This window comes from Lepus europaeus, chromosome 18 (assembly GCF_033115175.1).
Source record: "Lepus europaeus isolate LE1 chromosome 18, mLepTim1.pri, whole genome shotgun sequence".
Taxonomy (NCBI): domain Eukaryota; kingdom Metazoa; phylum Chordata; class Mammalia; order Lagomorpha; family Leporidae; genus Lepus; species Lepus europaeus.
In genome coordinates, this window is record NC_084844.1 from 64,522,066 (window position 1) to 64,543,645 (window position 21,580).

Below are 21,580 nucleotides of genomic sequence, written 5' to 3' on the forward strand. Positions count from 1 at the left end.
AGAGCCCCGCCCCCCAGATTCCCGCCCCCCCCAGTCCACAACCTACCCCATAGCCCAGCGGGCCCCACCTTAGAGATGTGCAACCCCTCCCCAGAGACCCCAGCCACTCCCCAGCGCCCGTGGCCCCCTCCCCAGAGCCCGCTGCCCCTCCCCAGGGCATGGGGATCCTGCCTCAAAGTCCCCCGCCCCTCCCCAGCGTCCGCGGCCCCCTTGCCAGAGCCCGTGGCCCCCTCCTCAGAGCCCCCATCCCTCCCCAGAATCCCTGGCCCCTCTTCAGAGCCCCACGCCCCTCCCCAGAGCCCCGTGGGCCCCTCCTCAGAGGCCCCCAACTCCTCCTCATAGCCCCCCTCCCCAGAGGCCCACAACCCCCTCCCCAGAACCTGCGGACCCATACTCAGTGCCCCAGTCCCCTGCCCAGAGCCTCCACCCCTCTCCACAGCCCCTGGCCCCCTCCCCAGAGCCTGCGGCCCCCTCCCCAGAGCCCCCCATCCCTCCCCAGAGCCATGTGGTCCCTCCCCAGAGGCCCGTGGTCCCTCCCCAGAGGCCCTCAGCCCCCTCCCCAGAGGCCCACAGTCCCTCTCCAGAGCCCAGCAGGCCCCTTCTCAGAGACCCCAACTCCTCCCCATAGCCCCCCTCCCCACCCCAGAGCCCCACAACCCCCTCCCCAGAACCCATGACCTCTTCCCCAGTGCACCTGTCCCTTCCCAGAGCCCACGGCCCTGCCCCCCTCCCCCGTGCCCCGCGGCTCCCTCCCCAGATCCCGCAGCCCCACCTCAGAGCCCCCCGCCCCTCCCGAGAGGCCCGCAGCCCCCTCCCCAGTGCCCCCTGGCCCCTCCCCAGTGCCCCCTTCCCCTCCCCAGAATACTGCGGCCCGCTCCTCTGAGCCCCCAGTCCGCCCCAGTGCCTGCGACCCCCTCCCCAGAGCTCGCGGCCCCCTCCTCAGAGCCCCCCGCCCCTCCCCAGAGCCCCATGACCCCTCCCCAGAGCCCCACGCTCCCCCCCCAGAGTCCACAACCTCCCCCAGAGCCCGATGAGCCCCTCACCAGAGACCCCCAACCCCTCCCCAGAGCGCCCCTGGCCCGCTCCGCAGAGCCCCGGGGGCCCTCCACACAGCCCTGGCTACTCCCCAGCGACCCCCTTCCTCCCCAGAGCACCCGCTCCTCACAGCGCCCGCACCCCCACCCCAGAGCCCCGCGACCCCACCCCAGATCCCCGCGCTACCCTGAGTCCACAACCTCCCTCAGAGCCCCGTGGGCCCTCCCCACAGCCCCGTGGCCCCTCCACAGAGCGCCCCTGGCCCCCTCCCCAGAGCCTCACAGCCCCTCCCCAGAGCCCAGGCCACACCCCAGAACTCCATGAAGCCTCCCCAGAGGCCCCCGACATTCCCCAGTGCCCATGGCCCCTCCCCGGAGCCCCACACCCCTTCCCGGAGCCCCGTGGCCCCTCTTAAGAGCCCCACACCCCTCCCCATAGCCCCCCTACCCTCCCCAGAGCACCACAACCGCCTCCCCAGAACCTGTGGCCCCTTCCCCAACACCCCTGTCCCTTCCCAGAGCCCACGGCTCCCTCCCCAGAGCCCACGGCCCCCTCCCCAGTGCTCCAAGGCCCCCTCCCCAGAGCCCCCCTGCCCTCCCCAAAACCCCACAACCCCAACCCAGAACCCTGTGATCCCTCCCCAGAGCCCCGCAGCCACTCCCCAGTGCCTGGGCCCCTCCCAGAGCCCCCCGCCCCTCTGCAGCACATGCGGCCCCCTCCCCAGATCCCACGGCCCCCTCCCCAGAGCCCCACGCCCCCCCACCAGAGCCCCACAAGTCCCTCCCCAGATCCCGTGGCCCCTTCCGCAGCACCCCCGTCCCTTCCCAAAACCCACGGCCCCCTCCCCAGAGCCCCAAGACACCCTCCCCATAGCCACCCCGACCCTCTCCAGAGCCCCGCAGCCCCCCAGATTCCACAACCTCCCCAGAGCCCCATGGGCCCCCTACCCAGAGACCCCACAACCCCTCTGCAGAGTGCCCCTGTCCCCCTCCCCAGAGCCCTGCGGCCCCTCCCCAGAGTCCCAGCCACTCCCCATCGCCCACATCTCTCCCCAGAGCCCCGGCTCCTCCACAGCGCCCGTTGCCCTCTCCCCATAGACCCGGGGCCCCCTCCCCAGAGCGCCCCGACCACTCCCCAGAGCCCCATGGCCCCTCCACAGAGCATCCCCGCTCCCTCCCCAGTGCCCCCCGGCCCCTCCCCAGAGCCCAGCGCCCCCCCCCCCACCGAGTCCACAACCTAACCCATAGCCCTGCGGGCCCCACCTTAGAGATCAGCAACCCCTCGCCAGAGCCCCCAGCCACTCCCCAGCGCCCTAGGCCCCCTTCCCAGAGCCCGCTGCCCCTCCCCAGGGCATGGGGATCCTGCCTCAAAGTCCCCCACCCCTCCCCAGCGTCCGCGGCCCCCTTGCCAGAGCCCGCAGCCCCCTCCTCAGAGCCCCCCATCCCTCCCCAGAATCCCCGGCCCCTCTTCAGAGCCCTACGCCCCTCCCCAGAGCCCCACGGGGCCCTCCTCAGAGACCCCCAACTCCTCCTCATAGTCCCCCTCCCCTCCCCAGAGCCCCACAACCCCCTCCCAGAACCCGCGGCCCCATACCCAGTGCCCCAGTCCCCAGCCCAGAGCCCCTGCCCCCTCTCCAGAGCCCCTGGCCCCCTCCCCAGAGCCCCGGCCCCCTCCCGAGAATCCTGCGGCCCCCTCCCCAGAGCCCCCCATCCCTCCCCAGAGCCCTGTGGTCCCTCCCCAGAGGCACGCGGCCACTCCCCAGTACCCCCTTCCCCTCTCCAGAGCACCAGGGCCCGCTCCTGAGCCCCCTGGCCGCCCCAGTGCCTGCGGCGCCCTCCCCAGAGCCCCCTGCCCCTCCCAGAGCCCTGCCCTGCAACACCTCCCCAGAGTCCCGCGCCCCCTCTGCAGCGCCCTGCATCCCCCTCCCTAGAGGCCCGCAGCCCCTCCCCTGAGGCCCGCGGCCCCCTCCCCAGAGCCCCGCGGCCCCCTTCCCGGAGACCCCCCGCCCCTCCCCAGGCCTGCGGCCCCCTCCCCAGCGCCCTGCGCACCTTCTCCAGATCCCGCGGCCCCTTCCCAGATCCCCTGGCCACTCCCCAGTGTCCCCATCCCTCCCCAGAGCCCCCGCACCCCCCAGCGCCCGCAGCCCCCCTCCCCAGAGCCCCGCAGCCCCCTCCCCAGAGTGCCCCTGACCACTCCCTAGAGCCCCATGGCCCCTCCACAGAGCGCCCTGCTCCCTCACCAGTGCCACCGCCCACTCCCCAGAGCCCCCCCCGCCCCTCCCCAGATCCCTGCATCCCCCTCCTCTGAGCCCCCCCCCCAGCAACACACCAGCACCCTGGGCCCACTCCCCAGAGACCGCGGCCCCCTCCTCAGAGCGCCCTGCCCCTCCCCAGAACCCCGAAGACCCTCTTCAGAGCCCCATGCCTCCCCCAGAGTCCACAACCTCCCCCACAGCCCTTCCGCCCCTCCACAGAGCGCCCCTGGCCCACTCCCCAGAGCCTCACAGCCCCTCATAAGACCCCAGGTCACTCCCCAGAGCTCTGCGATGCTTCCCCAGAGGCCCCCGCCACACCCAAGAACCCATGGCCCCTCCCCGGAGCCCCCCAACCCTCCCCGGAGCCCCGTGGGCCCTCTTCAGAGGGCCGCGGCCCCCTCCCCAGAGGCCCGCGGCCCCTCCCCAGTGCCCGGGCCCCTCCCCAGAGCCCCCTGCCCCTCCGCAGTGCACGCAGCCCCCTCCCCAGAGCCCCACGCCCCTCCCCAGAACCTGTGGCCCCTTCTGCAGCATCCCCGTCCCTTCCCAAAGCCCGCGGACCCCCCCCAGATTCCACAACCTCCTCCAGTGCCCCGGGGGCCCCTACCCAGAGACCCCACAACCCCTCCGCAGGGCGCCCCCTGTCCCCCTCCCCAGAGCCCCGCGACCCCCTTCCCAGAGCCCCCCCCGCCCCTCCCCAGAGCCCAGCGCCCCTCCCCCCAGATTCCACAACCTCCCCCAGTGCCCCGTGGGACCCTACCCAGAGACCCCACAACCCCTCCGCAGAACGCCCCTGTCCCCCACCCCAGAGCCCTGCGACCCCTCCCCAGAGCCCGCTGACCCTCCCCAGGGCATGGGGATCCTGCCTCAGTGTCCCCCGCCCCTCCCCAGGAGCCCACGGCCCCCTCCTCAGAGCCCCCTGTCCCTCCCCAGAATCCCCGGCCCCTCTTCAGAGACCCATGTCCCTCCCCAGAGCCCCACGGGGCCCTCCTCAGAGACCCTCAACTCCTACCCATAGCCCCCCTTCACTCCCCAGAGCCCCACAACCCCCTCCCCAGAGCCCCGCGGACACTCACCACAGCCCTGTGGCCCCTCTCCAGAGCGCCCCTGGCCCCCTACCCAGAGCCTCACAGCCCCTCCCCAGAGCCCAGGCCACACCCCAGAGCCCTGCAGCCCCCCCAAGTCCACAACCTCCCCCAGAGCCCCATGGGCCCCCTCCCCAGAGACCCCTATCCCCTCCCCAGAGTGCCCCTGGCCCCTCCCCAGAGCCCCCGGCCCCCTCCCGAGAGCCCCGCGGCCCCCTGACTAGAGCCCCCCCCATCTCTCCCCAGAGCCCTGTGGTCCCTCCCCAGAGCCCCGTGGCCCCCTCCCAAGAGCCGCGGCCCCCTCGGCCCTTCGCTGGAGCCCCTCGACCCCTCCCCAGCGCCCATGGCCCCCTCTCCAGCGCCCGTGGCCCCCTTCCCAGAGCCCCGCAGCCCCTCCCAGAGCACCCCTGACCACTCCCCAGAGCCCCATGGCCCCTCCACAGAGCGCCCCCGCTCCCTCCCCAGTACCGCCAGACACTCCACAGAGCCCCCCACCGCCCCTCTCCAGAGCCCTACAGCCCCCTCCCCAGACCCCCACGCCCCTCCCCAGAGCCCCGCGGCCCCCTCCCCGGAGCCACTCGGCCCCCTCCCCGGAGCCCCTCAGCCCCTCCACAGTGCCCACAGCAACCTCCCCAGGGCCCGCGGCCCCCTCCCCAGAGCCCCTCGGCCCCCTCCCCGGAGCCCCTCGGCCCCTCCACAGTGCCCACAGCAACCTCCGGGCCCGCGGCCCCTCCTCAGAGCCCCCCACCAATCCAGAGACCTCTGTGGTCCCTCCCCAGAGCCCCACGGCCATTCCCCAGAGCCCCGAAGCCCCCTTCCCCGGAGCCCCTCGGCCCCCTCCCCGGAGCCCCTCGGCCCCTCCACAGTGCCCACAGCAACCTCCCCAGGGCCCGCGGCCCCTCCTCAGAGCCCCCCACCAATCCGAGACCCCTGTGGTCCCTCCCCAGAGCCCCGCGGCCCCCTCCCCAGAGCTCTGAGGCCCCCTCCCCGGAGCCCCTGGCCCCTTCCCTGAGCCCCAGGCACCCTCCCGAGAGCCCCATCCCTCCCCAGAGCCCCGTGGCCCCCTCCCCAGAGCTCCGAGGCCCCCCCCCCAGAGCCCCTGGAACCTTCCCGGAGCACCCCCGCCCCTCCCCAGCGCCCACGGCCCCCTCCCCATAGCGCCCCTGACCACTCCCTAGAGCCCATGGACCCTCCACAGAGCGCCCCCGCTCCCTCCCCAGTGCCCCCGCCACTGCCCAGAGCCCCCCCTGCCCTTCCCCAGAGCCCTGAAACCCCCTCCTTCGAGCCCCCCGCCCCTCCCCAGCGACCAGGGCCCCCCTCCCCAGAGACCGCGGACCCCTCCTCAGAGCCCCACGCCCCACCCCAGAGTCTACAACCTCCCCCAGAGCCCTGAGCACCCTCCTGAGAGCCCCTCGGCCCCTCCCCAGAGCCCAGCGCTCCCCACCCTGAGTCCACAACCTACCCCCCAGAGCCCCGCGGGCCCCTCACCAGAGACCCCCAACCCCTCCCCAGAATGTCCCTGGCTGCTCCCCAGAGCCCCGGGGGCCCTCCCCACAGCCCTGCGGCCCCCTCCCCAGAGCACCCCTGGCCCCCTCCCCAGAGCCTCACAGCCCCTCAACAGAGCCATGCAACCCTCCCCAAGCACCCCCCCGCCCCTCCCCAGCGCCCGTGCCCCCCTCCCCAGAGCCCACGGCCCCCTCCCCTGAGCCCCATGCCCCTCCCCAGAGCCCTGCAACCCCTCCCCAGAGCCCCACGCCCCTCCCCAGTGACCCGTGCCCCCACCCCAGAGCCCTCCACAAAGGCCTGCGCCCCCCTTCCCCAGAGCCCCACGACCCCTCCCAGAGCCTTGTGGTCCCTCCCAGAGCCCCACGCCCCTCCCCAGGGCCCCACAAGCCCCTCCACAGAACCCGCGGCCCCTTCCTCAGCACCCTGTCCCTTCCCAAACCCCGTGGCCTCCTCCCCAGAGCCCTGAGACTCCCTGGAGCCCTTCGGCCCCTCCCTGGAATCTATTGGCCCCTCCCCAGTGCCCATGGTGCCCTCCCCAGCGCCCCGCGCCCCCCCCCCCCAGAGTCCAGAACCTCCCCCAGAGCCCCGCAGGCCCCACCCCAGAGATCCCCAACCCCTCCCCAGAACCCCCCGCCACTCCCCAGCCCCCCGAGGCCCCCTCCACGGAGCCTGCTGCCCCTCCCCAGGGCTTGGGGATCCTGCCTCAGAGTTCCCCGCCCCTCCCCAGTTTCTGTGGCCCCCTTGCTATAGCCTGCGGCCCCCTCCTCAGAGCCCCCCGCCCCTCCCCAGAGTCCCTGTCCCCTCTTCAGAGCCCCCGCCCCTCCCCAGAGCCCCGCGGGCCCCTCCTCAGAGACCCCCAACCCCCTCCCCAGAGCCCCCGCCCCTCCCCAGCGCCCGCGCCCCCTCCCCAGAGCCCCCGCCCCCTCCCCAGCGCCCGCGCCCCCTCCTCCGAGCCCCGCGCCTCGCCCGAGCAGGGACCCCCGGATCCCCGAGGCCCGCGGGGAGGCCCGGGCCGGGCGCGGCCGCCCTGACCCCGACCCGCTGCCCCGCGCAGCTGCGTCCTCAGCAGCCTGGAGTCCTGGTGGCCGAGGACTATGGGATCCTGTACCTGAAGGGCGCCACGCCGGCGCAGGATCCGGCCTCGGGGCTCAGGACGTGCTACCCGGTGACAGACAGGAGGTGAGGGCGCGGCCGGGGGCCACGCGGTGCTCCGCGCTCGGTCCGCCGGCCCCTCAGCTGCCCTTGGCTTGTGGACGCGGCCCCGGCCCGCCCCTGCCGCCCTACAATCTGTTTCTGGCCACTGCCTGCCACATCTGCTTTCTGTTCATCTCCGCCTCCTCAGTGTCTAGCAGGTGGAGACATGGGAGCTGGAAAACCTTCTGGGCCTGTTCTCTCCTGAGTTTGTCTTGGGCTGTCCCGGTTGTTAGCATGGAGACTTGGTCACCAACAGAAAACTCCCTTTTATGAAAATGCTAGCCTATATCTAAATGGTTTATGCATTTTAGGATTTTCTGTCAGTTTTATAATTTTTTTGAAGAACAAATGATCTGTTTAATCATGGGGAACTATTGTTCCATAACTAAACTTTGAAATATATATTTTGATAACTTATATTTATACTTAATATATATTATATTGGCATTGATTAGCATTTTAAGTTTCTTTAGTAAAAGTATTTTTATTCTACCGAATCTGATTTCCGTTCATCTCTGCCTCCTCAATTTCTATAAATGTATAAATTTATATATATAATTTATATATAAATGTATAATTGTATAAATTTTTATAAATGTATAAATTTTTAAGAAAAAACCTGTGTTCTATTTCATTTATTCTTCTTAGTAATTACAATGATAGCATTATTATGCAAATTAGGAGTGCTGTTGGTTTATAGTGGGACTTCAAGATGAGTATTTTTCCTAAAAGAAGTACAGAAGATAATTTAGGGAAGGTGCAAGGGGACATTTTATTGTTGGCTAATATACTGCATAGAACTGTTACACAGCTGTTTAACTGAGACGTTGCTTTGCAATCTCCATTATTTTACTGTGTTTTTAAAATTTTTTCCAGGAGATTCTAATAAAAGTGGAAGAAGAAACCAAGTTCTGCTTTGGACTCTGAAGAGACTTTTAATTCTTGTAGGTGGGTAGTAAATACAGAGATATATAATATTACAGGATAATGTATAAGATCCAATATCTTAGAGGAGTCTAATCTTAGAATAGCAAGGGATTAGGACTTGTGCTTTTAAAATGTGATAATATTTAAATATTACTGTGATATGTGGTTGTCTGCAGAAATAATGAGTATCAGAAAATGTAATAACCCAAATTCTTGTGAATGAGCTTACATCAGATATCTGTTGCTCTCCTATCCTACAGTACACTAATTAGGACAATGTACATGTAGTATTAACCTTCATTATAATTTGTTTTTTGTTTTTCCCATATATATTTTACAGTAGTAAAGACTTCTTTCGGAGTACCTAAGAAAGGTTAAAATGCAAATGTGATTAAATTAAGAGCTGTTTGTTAATGCCCTTTTAGGGCTCTTCAGCCAATAGGGCGGTTACAGCTCAAACAGGAAAGGATTCAGTTGGCAGGGCAACACTGCTGTTAAATGGTTTTATAGTATTTAAAGTGTGAAATTAATATTTTTCTACCCAGTAGGCAGTAGCTCTTATAATGTAATAACTTAATTGTGAATTTGGCACTTGGGTTAAAGTAGAATTCATAGAAGCACAGAGCTGGTGTATATTTTCTTATTAATATTAATAGACAAAACCTAGAAAAATGTAGCAGTGTCACATTAAAATAGCCACAGAATTATTAGTAAAATTTGCTTTAGAAGATTAAAATTATTTTTCTGTTGCCATTATAGCTGTTAAACTAACTAGTAACTGTTATTCGAAAAAACATAAATTTTCCAATGTTCAGAAGTCCTTTTGTGTAACAAGTCTTTATTTAAACTGCCTCAGAAGTCCTAACCTTTCCTCATAATGAGACAGCTCAGGCCTTAAGGCTACCACTGACCCACTAGAGCTTATGTCCAGGGTAACTAGTAATTTCTCATCTGTAAAAAGGGCTTTATGTTGTCTGATCTGCTTCCTTCCCACAACTTTTAAATAATGGGGTAAAACATGTAAAACAAAGCCTCTTGAAAATCTAAATGCAGAGCATGTTCCGCGGCTCGCTAGTCTAATCCTCTGCCTGTGGCGCTGGCACCCTGGGTTCTAGTCCCTGCTGGGGTGCCGATTCTGACCTGGTTGCTCCTGTTCCAGTCCAGCTCTCTGCTGTGGCCTGGGAAGGCAGTGGAGGATGGCCCAAGTGCTTGGGCCCTGCACCCACGTGGGAGACCAGGAGGGGGCACCTGGCTCCTGGCTTTGGATGGGCACAGAGCGCTGGCCTTAGCAGCCATTTGTGGGGTGAACCAATGGAAGGAAGACCTTTTTCTCTGTCTCTCTCTCTCACTGTCTAACTCTGCCTGTCAAAAAAAAAAAGTGATATCTGGAACTATAACAAATAAATTATGGAACTTAAATCTATGAAAACTACAGCTTCATATGTCTATTACTTACAGATTTATTTTTATGGCCTATGAGGTTTTACAATGATTTGTATTTCTTAGTGGTTTTCTTCATTGATTCAGATAGGTAGAAAACAAATGAATTTAACTCCTGAGACACTTGTATGGGGTTATATGATGCCTGAATGGTTTTAGGCCACAGCTTGCTTTGGAAGTGTTGGTTAAAATGTAAGTATTTGGCTTCCAACTAATTTGCAGTGATGTGTTGTGAGAATATATTATTAGTTTTATGCAATACATCTTACAGGTTTTTTTTTTAAATTTTATTTATTTATTTATTTATTTTTAACTTTTATTTAATGAATATAAATTTCCAGTATACACCTTATGGATTACAATGGCTTCCCCCTCCCATAACTTCCCTCCCACCCGCAACCCTCCCCTCTCCCGCTCCCTCTCCCCTACCATTTGCATCAAGATTCATTTTCAATTCTCTTTATATACAGAAGATCAATTTAGTATAAAAATTTCAACAGTTTGCACCCACATAGAAACACAAAGTGAAACATACTGTTTGAGTACTAGTTATAGCATTAAATCACAATGTACAGCACATTAAGGACAGAGATCCCACATGAGGAGCAAGTGCACAGTGGCTCCTGTTGTTGACCCAACAAATTGACACTCTAGTTTATGGCGCCAGTAACCATCCTAGGCTGTCGTCACGAGTTGCCAAGGCTATGGAAGCCTTCCAAGTTCCCCGACTCTGATCATATTTAGACAAGGTCATAAAAGACAGGGTGAGGATAGTAACCAATGATCCTAAGAGTGGCCTTAACCAGGTCTGAACAATTATACAGCATTAAGTGAGGAAGAGGACCATCAGCACACACAGGTTGGGAGTAGAGCCATTGGTGGCAGAGTAGAGGTCATGATTACAAAGGAATGAGGCCCAAGTGCACTAGACAGGGCCTAGAACAAAGGACAGAGTCATTATCAGAGGAGCTAAGAAAGGTGCTGTCCAAGCTACAATTAAGTTTTCTGATTGAGAGGCAAATAGAACCTGACAGAAGGGGCTTGACAACAATCTGGTGGGCTTTAGGCCTTGTAAATTCAGAGGCCCAGACCTATCTATCTCTTCACATGGGGTATATCCTAAGGGAGGTGTGAACCTCCTAGGGGAAGGCACTCTGTTGACTTTCATTACTTGGCTGGCCTGGGAGGAGAGCTGGCCAGGTAAAGGCAGGTGGCATCACTAACAAGAAATTTACAGTTCTGCCTGCAATGTTGCTGACCCTACTTGACCATCCCCTCAGCTGCAGTGGTCACTTTGGAAGTTGGGCTGAGTGAAGGGCTTTTCAGCTTAGAGTCAATAAGATCTGTGGCTCTGACCTGGGCATCCTTCGACTCCAGGGCAGGTCCATTTCCAGTGATCCAACTCTTGGCAGAGCTGCCAGGGCTCTTCACAAGCTGACTTCTGCTGAAGCCCAGGCTTACCACATTGAAAGCCACTGCAGTGGACTGGCCTGTTGGGTCTCCTTGAGGGCAGATCACTGTACAGATCAGCCAGTAATAGGCCTGCCACCCATTGCTTCTGATGCCGAGCTTTCTTTTCCTCCTGGTTTGTGTTAAAGCAGACCAGAGGATGCAAGTCAAGGGAGTGCCCGTTTCCCATCTCTAATCTTCGGTGGCCTGAACTACAAGTCTATAGTCACAGGCATGTTCTGTAGTAGTTTTTCTAAGGTAAACAATGCCCATGAGGAAAATTATATTCTCACTTTAAAACTTTCTTTCCCTTTTGTCTGAAAGGGAGGTTTTTTCTACTTACTGTATACTTCGCTGATGGCGAAGTGAATCTAGCTATGAGATTATTATTTAAGTTCTTATTTTGGCTATGCTATTGCAGAAAAATGTTAGCCATCTCTTTTATAAGGTCTAAAGATTAAATTGTGCATCCTACAGATTCCTTCATAATAGAATTAGTTTCCTACCTTGAAGAGAATAGAGAAATGAAAGAACAAGTTGGGCTTAGAATAGAGACATGAGGGAGCAAGTCCTAGATCGCTTGCTGACAATAGCAATATCACATGAATACTTAGCAAACCGTTTCAACCATTAGATAACAACTTCAGGAAACATTTACCAGAAGGTCCAATGCCTTCTATAAAATTTAAGAATCATGTATTTGAAAACACCTCTTAAATATCTAACATGGTGTAGTTTGTTTAGCCAGTAAACTTAAGCACAACCATCTAAAATGTTTTTAGTTTCTTTCTACCAACAAGTCTAAAACATATGATACACAGATTCAGGTCACAGAAATTAAAATGTATCTTTGATTGATTTTAGCAGCTTAAATTTATGGACAATCTTATCTATAAGCCAATTAAAATAAAACTCTTAATAAAATTTCCCCATGTGGACACACAATATGTACACACATATAATATAGCATAATAGACCAATATAGCAATTTTAATAATAGCTTTTAAAATCTTTAACTCTTTTTGTAGATTGCCAATTGATTTGAATTGCTTTTTCTTTTTAGTAACCTCAGTTAACCATACTTTCTCTCAGTTGGTACTGTTAATACATTATTGGCTTCATCTGTTTACAGAGCCATCCCAAAGTACTGAATACAATAGAAGTGGCTGGAAAAAGTCCATAGGAACCGATAGGAGGACAGCTAAACACAGAACCAACAACGCTTTAGTTTTATGAGCAGCACATCATATATAACTGTGGATGACAAAAGACTTTAAGTCGCCACGTTTAAAATTATAAACTCATCAACCAACAAGAGGCACTTGCTTACTTCACAGTATTTTTGAAAGCACCTATAGGATTTTACAAGTATTTAACCCTTTAGGCCTCTGAGGCTTTCTCATTAAGATAACTATCATGTCTAGTAACACAAGATCATTAGACTTTTAAATTCTCAAACATTTGTATTAATAGCATTTTCCATTATAGAAACTTAAAGTCTGGTACCACATCACATCTTGACAGTCCTTCTAATATAATCCAAATAGACTGATTAGTTGGTGTCTCTATAAGATGAGAGACATAGGTCCTTCGATTTTTTCAGTTGGGCCCAAACTGGAAAAACCAAAGTCCAGGATTTACTGGAAATTTTAGAGACCAGATTGTTTGAAACTTTGATTTTTTGAATGCCTGTCAAGAATGCCAATGAAGGAAATTAGACAGGTTTAAAGAAAGAAATTAGGCAGCCTGGGTTTAAAATGGAGTCGCTTGGCTAACTGCATATTGTTCTGCTTTTGTACAAAATGCTTTGGCTTGCAAAATGCATTTTTTAAGATAACTAGACTTTAGCTGACCTTGTAATATGTGATGATTGTGCTAGCTGACCTTGTGAGCATATGATGATTGTGTTAATGCTTTTATGAGATAATGGAGCATGTGATAATTATTTTAGGAGCTATGTTGAGTTTTTGGTCATGATGACCCCGTGTTTATGCTTGCTCAAGGTCTTCTGTCCCCCTCATCCTGGATCTTATGATGGTTCGTCATGCTGCGGTTTATCTTGTGATCCTCTGTGTCATGCTATGGAGATATGCTAATGTTGTGGTTTTTATCCTTAAATACCTTGAGCAGTTGATGCTCGGGGCCTCTCTTCTCGCACTGCACCAGGAGGTGTTGTTGTGCTCAAGAGTTGGCCCATCTGCGCAGATGTAATAAACTTCCCTCATGTTTTTTACAGCGGTTGGAATGGAATTCGTGTTTCTGGGGTCGGTAACAGTGTGAGGCACCTTTCGGGGGTCTTACATTTTTGGAGGTCCCACCGAGACTGGAGACCCCAGACCCACGCTCCATTTTCCAATCGGAGGTAAGTTTTTGCTGTTTTAAGTGTTTTTGTGTGTCTGGTTGATTTTTTTATTCTTTCTTTCCCGGGGCGCTTGACGTACCGGAGGTTTATGTTGTACGGGCGCTAGGCGTCCGGGCGCTAGGCGCCGAAAGAATTGAGCCGATAGTGGGTAGGGGCAGACGTGCCCGGTGCCCCTGGCTCAGCCCTGGGGGACGCTCCAGAGGCGGTATTCTGGGGGGGCCTGGCGGGTGGCAGCCGCTTCGCTCCCATCATTAAGCTTACCTGGGGGGCGTGGCGGGTGGCAGCCGCTTCGCTCTCATCGGAAGCTATTCAGTAGGGTTTCTTCCCCGGGAGAAGAGCTGGTGGCAGCAGCTACTCCCGTTTTGGTTTCAGTTTTGTTGCGCGCAGGTCTCGTCTCATTAGGGCGCGCAGGTCTCGTTCCAGTGTTGCGCGCAGTGTCTTTGTGAGTCTTGTGACTCTTTGTGAGTCTTGTGATTTGTGAGTCTTGTGGTTGTTTTCTGTGTTTTAATATACTTCCCTTATTTGCCTTTCCCCTTCAATATGGGACAGGAATTAACTACACCTTTGAGTCTTACTTTATGAGTCTTGATTGGGAAAACTGCAACGCAAAGTTGTTTATGTTGTTTTCAGTGTTTGAGTGATTACTCAACTGATCAGAAGTGTACTAATTGTTGGCCAAACCGCTTGACTCTGACAGCTTAAATTCTAAACTGAGTCTTCCAACTTTGGGCTTCCAGTCGGATCCCTGGAACTCTCAAAGGATGAGACTCTAAAATTTGTTAAAGTAACCGCTGCTTGAGTCAATTCAGATTATGTAAAATATATTAAAATGTTATAAATGGTGTCAGACCGATGCTGTCTTTTCAAAGTTGTGCCCATGTTTGCTGTCCAGGAGGAGTTATTCTTATGTTACTTAAAAGCATGGAAATGTAATTTTGACTTTTAATTCAGAACTCAGTGTCTTAAGCCATCTAGGCATCAATGCTAAGCAAAATGTAAAAAAAAATGTATTGTACTTTTCACATCTTAAATTCGATAGGAGAGACTGTTTGAGTTTGTTAACATGTATTTTCATAGATTGTCTATGCATAACAATTCAAGACTATGTAAAAGTAACTACAGGTATAAAGTTTCAGAAAATGTGAGCAAGTCATAAAAAGTTTTAAAAGGTTTGCAACTTTAGAATTGTTTACAGAGTTTTCTTTAAGTTAAGTGCTAATGCCAAAATTACATTGACCTAAAGTTAAAGTCTGATCTTCTGTTACAACAAAATACCTAAAAATGGTTTAAGTTTTAAAATCTGTTTTTGCAAAAATTGTAATGTCTATTTTAACAGTGTCTGCTGAATCAGTTACCCTGCCATTTCTAGAGTTAGGTCCTATAAGCTCTTTTTGGCTCTGTTAAGTAGTTCTAAATTATGTAAACCCTTATGTTCAAGGTTTTTATTTCTGGTTTATTCAACAACAGACATAAAATTCATGTTCTACCAAGGTGATCTATTGTGTACTCTACTGTCTTTGTTAAGTTCAAATTAGTAAAAAGCATTGTTAAGTATTATGATCAAATCTGGTTTAAAAGTGTAAAAATCACCCTGACTAATAAATGGCTATTATTTCAGGATGTTAAGGAATTCTATTTTGACCAGATACTCTAAGTTCTCTTGGCACCTTTAACAGACTTTCTAAAAATCCAAGTTCTAAATTATCCGAACTTTTGACACCCCCAGAGGGCCCCTGGAGATGTCAAAAAGAGATCTCTCATCTTGCAGAGATAATGACCAATCGGCTGTTTAAATCAAAAGTGGTGCCAAGATGTAAAATGATGCTAAACTTCAGCTATAAACATGTTTCTTTTTAGCTGCTCCAGTATCTGGCTCAGAAGCCAGATCCTTTAAAGAGGGACCGATAAAGTCTCCGTTCAGCTAACGCTAAACAACCAGGCGTTGCTAGTTTAAATGTATTGCTAGTTTAAATGTATTGCTAGTTCAAATGTATTGCTAGTTCAGATGTGGATCAAACGGGAGGTCTAGCCAAAAGGGAAACAAATAGTTAAGATTGTACAAACCTACAAAAATGTAATAATTAAATGGTTAATGCAAAATGTTAGCTCATTTGTTAATTGGACTGTGTGCGCCTTAACATGTCTGTTTATTGAAATGGTACTGTTTTTTATGCTTCTGACATTGGTGCCCTTTTTTTTTTAAAAAAAAAAAAAACCAAAAGAAAAATGGAGAAGGAAAAAAATTCCGATAAAACAGAGGAGGGAGGACCCCCGGCCCGTTCTAACTGGCCGTCCTCCTCCTCCATATAACTGGGAAGGCAAGCCCTGACAGGATTGCAGGGCCTGTTTTACTAACATTAATTTTACTATACTTAAATGGAATTCTGTAAAAGATTCAGTCTCTACTGCCAGACTCCCCTGAGTTGTTTAGCTGAAGGGGTTAAAGTTTTTTAGTTAAAAAAGGGGAAGTTTAAAATGGGCTAAGAAAAAGGAACTAACTAGGATCTTGGCCACCACAGTTAAAAGAAAGCAGAAGTAAGGGAGAATCAGGATAGGCAGGGACCCTGGAGACTGGCAAAAGCACAGAAAAGTGCCCAAAAGGACAAGTCTGCCTAAGGTCCGACTAACAACGATAATCTAGTGGTGCACATCTGCCACACGAGACTGAACTGACCGAAAACGGCCTCTGCAAGCCAGCAAGAGAAAAGAAGACAGCAGCGGAGTGGTGAGACTGGGCGACAGCGGCCCCTCGGCCCCTCTGGGTTTCCACCTTCAACCCCCCGAGGACTCTGCTCGCAGGCAGGCAGGGCTGATCGCTATGGACCATGCACTCCGTGCAGCTAAGAAAAAGGAGCGGGTGGCAATGCACAAGAACAGCAGGTACGCTCTCGCCACTACCCACGGGGAACTTAAAATGGACAGAAGAAGAATTGCGCCAATGTTTCCCTGATTTGGACTACCAAAGGTACTGGGGTCAGACACCGGGCCGGCTTTCGTCTCCAGGGTAAGTCAGATGGTGGCACAGGTGTTGGAAATAGAAAGTTACATTGTGTTTATAGGGTAAGTCAGATGGTGGTAGCGGTGGCCAAGGTACTGGGGACATAGTTAGGTAAAACGTATAATTAATGGTGGGGACTGGCACTAGAGACTGGGTCAAATTGCTGCTGCACATTTTTATAATGCTACATATTTTTTATATGCTGCTACACTTTTGCAACTTCCCTATTTTGCCAGGCTTTGCTTAAATGTCTGCCTTTTAGGGCTTTCTTTAAAGGCTTCCTGAAGAAGCAGTCCTTGGCTCTGCTCTCCGAGCAGCGGAAGATGAGCGACTGCGAGTTTGCCTATGTACATATGCTGGCTTAGGACTATTTGCTGTATATCCTGAAGACGCCGCAGCCTGGACAGGGATTGAGCAAGACGTCCAGGGTGCTGCAGAATGTCACCTTTTCCATCCAGCAAGAAGTGGAAGAGGCTCTGCTTTATACATAATTCTGGTTAAAAGACTTTTCTGGAAGTTACCAAACAGATCTGTGTGATATTGTCATTGCTAAAAAAGAAATATTGCTGACCCTTAGTAACAAAAGTAAAATTGTTTATCACTCACGCCTTGGTCCTGACCCAGCAGTGCCAAAGTTTAAGAATGAAGGACATAAAAGAAAAGAGTGTTGTTGGTAAGAAGGGCTAAAGAAAAAAAGAGCTTTTTATATAAGGAAAGGACATGGTTTGTAAGAATGACTTTATCCGGATGGCTAGTTTACTCTAGACTGAAATGGAAATGGTAAAATGTTTAAAGTAAGTCGAGGAGGGTGTGTGAAAGTCACGAAAAGTATTTGGGTCAATTCAGCTGAACAGGCACCAGGTATCAACCCAAATTTGTATGACTTCTTCAGGGATGTGTTTTCTGTTGTATTTTTTTTGTTTTTGAATTTTGATGCCTTTTTGTAACTTCTCTATTTTGCGGGGCGGGGCATACTTCCCCTACCCTGCGGACTTGCTTCTGTGCTTATAAGATTGGCTGTAAGACACAGAGATGTGCTTGCAATACTTTTATTTTGTTTTACCCCGGTAATGGGCAGCCCACATATTTCAATAATAAGAAACACCTGGGACATCTCCGGCCTGTTTTATAATCAGACTCCCCTATGAAACACAGGACCGGGCGGAAGCGTATACTTAATTACCTCTTAATTCTAATTGTGACCAATATGGGATTTTTAATTTCTTTCCAAGAGAATCTTAGCCATTGCAGGACCCTTAGTAAGATAGGGCCTGCTCCTCAGGGTATGCAACTGATATTTTGAACACCCTGCTTCCTTTCTTTATTTTAGGCCTTTACAAAATTTAAAAAGTAATTCCTAAAATTTTAAGATTAAAATTTGACCAAAAGAAAAGGGGGGAATGAAGGAAATTAGACAGGTTTAAAGAAAGAAATTAGGCAGCCTGGGTTTAAAATGGAGTCGCTTGGCTAACTGCATATTGTTCTGCTTTTGTACAAAATGCTTTGGCTTGCAAAATGCATTTTTTAAGATAACTAGACTTTAGCTGACCTTGTAATATGTGATGATTGTGCTAGCTGACCTTGTGAGCATATGATGATTGTGTTAATGCTTTTATGAGATAATGGAGCATGTGATAATTATTTTAGGAGCTATGTTGAGTTTTTGGTCATGATGACCCCGTGTTTATGCTTGCTCAAGGTCTTCTGTCCCCCTCATCCTGGATCTTATGATGGTTCGTCATGCTGCGGTTTATCTTGTGATCCTCTGTGTCATGCTATGGAGATATGCTAATGTTGTGGTTTTTATCCTTAAATACCTTGAGCAGTTGATGCTCGGGGCCTCTCTTCTCGCACTGCACCAGGAGGTGTTGTTGTGCTCAAGAGTTGGCCCATCTGCGCAGATGTAATAAACTTCCCTCATGTTTTTTACAGCGGTTGGAATGGAATTCGTGTTTCTGGGGTCGGTAACAGTGTGAGGCACCTTTCGGGGGTCTTACACCAAGAAGGCTCAAAATCCAAAATATCTGGTTGAAATAAGATTTCTTAAAATCATGACATAACATAGACCAAATTTGATCATTGTTACAAGGTGATGATTCAAATTTTTGAAAAAAGCACATATTTAAATAACCCATAGCTCTTAATAAAAATTCAGCTGTTTTTGAACAATTAGAATTTAACCGACATCAAGAGAACATAATAGATTACTTTAACACATTGCTTTAACAGAGCATCAGAGTTTAATTCTATGTCAAAGAGAAATTGAGCTTCCTGTGATCTTTTGCTGTGAGGTTTCATTCCTTTACCTTCTTTCATATTGGTGACCATGTTTCTGTGTTTCTGTGAGTAACACATCTTGAAGCATCTTTTGCAGGGCAGGATGAGTGGCAACAAATTCTTTCAGTTTCTGTTTGCTATGAAAAGTCTTAATTTCACCTTCATTCACAAATGAGAGCTTTGCACGATATAGTATTCTGGGCTGGCAGTTTTTCTCTCTTAGTACCTGGGCTATGTCTCGCCATTCCCTTCTAGCTTGTAGGGTTTCTGATGAGAAGTCTGCTGTGAGTCTAATTGGAGATCCTCTAAGAGTGATCTGACGTTTCTCTCTTGCACCTTTTAGGATCTTTTCTTTATGTTTCACTGTGGTGAGTTTGATTACAACATGTCGTGGTGAGGATCTCTTTTGTTCATGTTTATTAGGGGTTCTATAAGCTTCCTGTACTAGGATGCCTCTGTCCTTCTCCAAACCTGGGAAATTTTCTGCTAGTATCTCACTGAAAATGCCTTCTAATCCTTTCTCCCTCTCCATGCCTTCAGGAACTCCTAGAACCCGAATGTTGGGTTTTTTAATAGTATCCTGTAGATTCCCGACAATATTTTTTAGATTTCTTTTCTTCTTCTTTTCTTTGGTTTGCCTGTTTCCTTTCCTGTTCTCTGTCTTCTAAGTCTGATATTCTCTCTTCTGCTTCGCCCATTCTGTTTTTAAGGCTCTCTAATGTGTTTGTCATTTGATCTATTGAATTCTTCATTTCATTATGATTTCTAGTCACTATCAGAGTTTCTTGTTCCACTAGTTGTTTCATTTCATTTTGATTCCTCCTTAATATTTCACTTTCACGAGAGAGATTTTCTATCTTGTCCATTAAGGATTTCTGTAGTTCAAGAATTTGTTTTTGAGAACTTCTTAATGTTCTTATCAATTTTTTGAGATCCGCTTCTTGCATTTCTTCGATCTCATCATCTTCATAATCTTGAATTGGGGTGTCTTTTTCATTTGGGGGCGTCATAGTGTCTTCCTTGTTCTTGTTACCTCGGTTTTTGCGTTTGTTGTTTGGCATGTTGGAGATATTTGGTTTCTTCACTGTGGTGTTTTTATTGGAGCCTTAGAGGCTTGAGATGAGTGTGGACTGAGAGCTGTGTTTGGTTCCTCAGGGTTGAGGGTGTGTCAAAGATGACACTCCCAGGTTAGGTGTGGTAAATCTCTCTTTCTTTTTTTGATTTAAAAGGGAAGTAATTCCGCACAGCTGAACGGAATTGGAGGTAGTTAGCAGGCAAATGATATACCCACAGGAGCCAGAGATCAGAAGCTCTTTCCCAAGGACCACACAGGGAATCTCTGCTGCCCTCAGTGTGGGCTCCAATTCTCCTGCAGTCTCCCACTGGGTTGCCAAGTTAGATGCTAATCTCCTGTTATTTCACCCCTCCCCCCAGAGTCAGGTTTTTCTGCTAGGCTCAGGGCCGGTGCAGACCTGAGGTCGCCCTGCTTATGACGTATGTCCAAAATGGCGCCTGCTCTGTCTTGCTCGCCTTTGAGAGGTGAGCGGAGAGAGAGAAGCTTGTGTCTGTATCAGTCACTTTTTTTATTTTTTTCCTCTCTCTCTTCTAGTTAGCCTGGTGAACTTTTCCCCACGGAGTTTCCAGCCTCTTTCCCTCTAGCCTCCTCTTTCCGCTTGCCCGCTGGTATCTCGGGCTATTGAGGTTCGGCTCACCTCGTGTTCCAGCGCTGGTGTGTTGAGTCTGCTGCTGGTGTCCCGAACTTGGGCTCCCACGCTCTCCACGCAGGTCCACTGTGAATCACTAGTTCCGGAAGAGTTTCCTCTGCTGTTTCATCCCCTACTCTTCCTTGACCCTGCAGTATCTCCACTTATATTAAACTTTCTCTCCCCCCGGACTAATAGTGTGCTCCCTGCCTATTCCGCCATCTTGCTAAAGTTCTTACAGGTTTTATAGACCAATGTTACATGTTTTTTGTCAAGTTACGTGTGAGAGAACACTGCCAGATGTGAAGGAAGAGAGAGAGTGTCCTGTGTGTGCTGCAGTGGATGTTTAACTTAGGGAATGGAGCACACATGTCCACATGGTGGAAGGAATATTGTTTCTCCATCCTCCCCTCCTCTTCCCAAGGGCAACTGACCTTCTCCTCTCCAAAACAGGTGAGCCCTTGCCAGCACAGATGACTACAGACTATTACATTAATCTGTCTAGCTGTAGAACCAGCTGCTTGCATGTTTTTAATTATCTTATAAGATGGTATAACAGTGACCTATGAAATAAACTGAAGGTGAACATATTTAACTTTCCTTTTATTACCCTATGTTTCCAAAAATCTTTTTGATGAGATTATAACTTTCTACAAAAGTTCCTAGAAAGTCTGTTTCATTTTTGATTCATGTAATGCTTTTTTAAGGTTTTTAAAGTATAATGTCATACTGCATGGTATAGAAAATAATTTAATTTTTGTCTCATTTATGGATAGCTTTTAGTCTGTTTATATAGTCAAAAGCCATAGTAAACTTACCTTATTAGGCAATTAAGTTAGATGGAACTCAGACCAATTATTTGGCATTCTCTGAGAAACTCAAAATACTCCTTTATCTTGGCATTGCAGAAATGGCATAGTATAGAATGCAGATTATTGTATCTTGCTCTAAAATAAATTTTAAATTGTATTTAACTCTTCTCTAGGTTCTTATATATGGTAGCTGATCACCAAGTTTACTCTATTTTTTAATTTAATTTAACTTGGCATCAGTGATGAGTATATTTTCCCAAGCTGTGCTGTTAGGAAAAAATGTATTATCCTCTGATTTTTGACAAAGGGATAATTTTGAAGCAATAATCTTAAAATGTGATGTTGACTTTAAGAGACACACAAAATAATAAAAACTAATGATATTCAATTATAAGTCTTAGCCAATGTTCTACTACCCTGATGCTGAATCTAAGAAAATAAAAAAGTTCCTGATTGCAAGAAAATCACAAAATACTTCTCTGTGTCTTTAGATAATAAATCCTACAACTGATATAGTAGGGTGACTGGAGACTTAATTCTT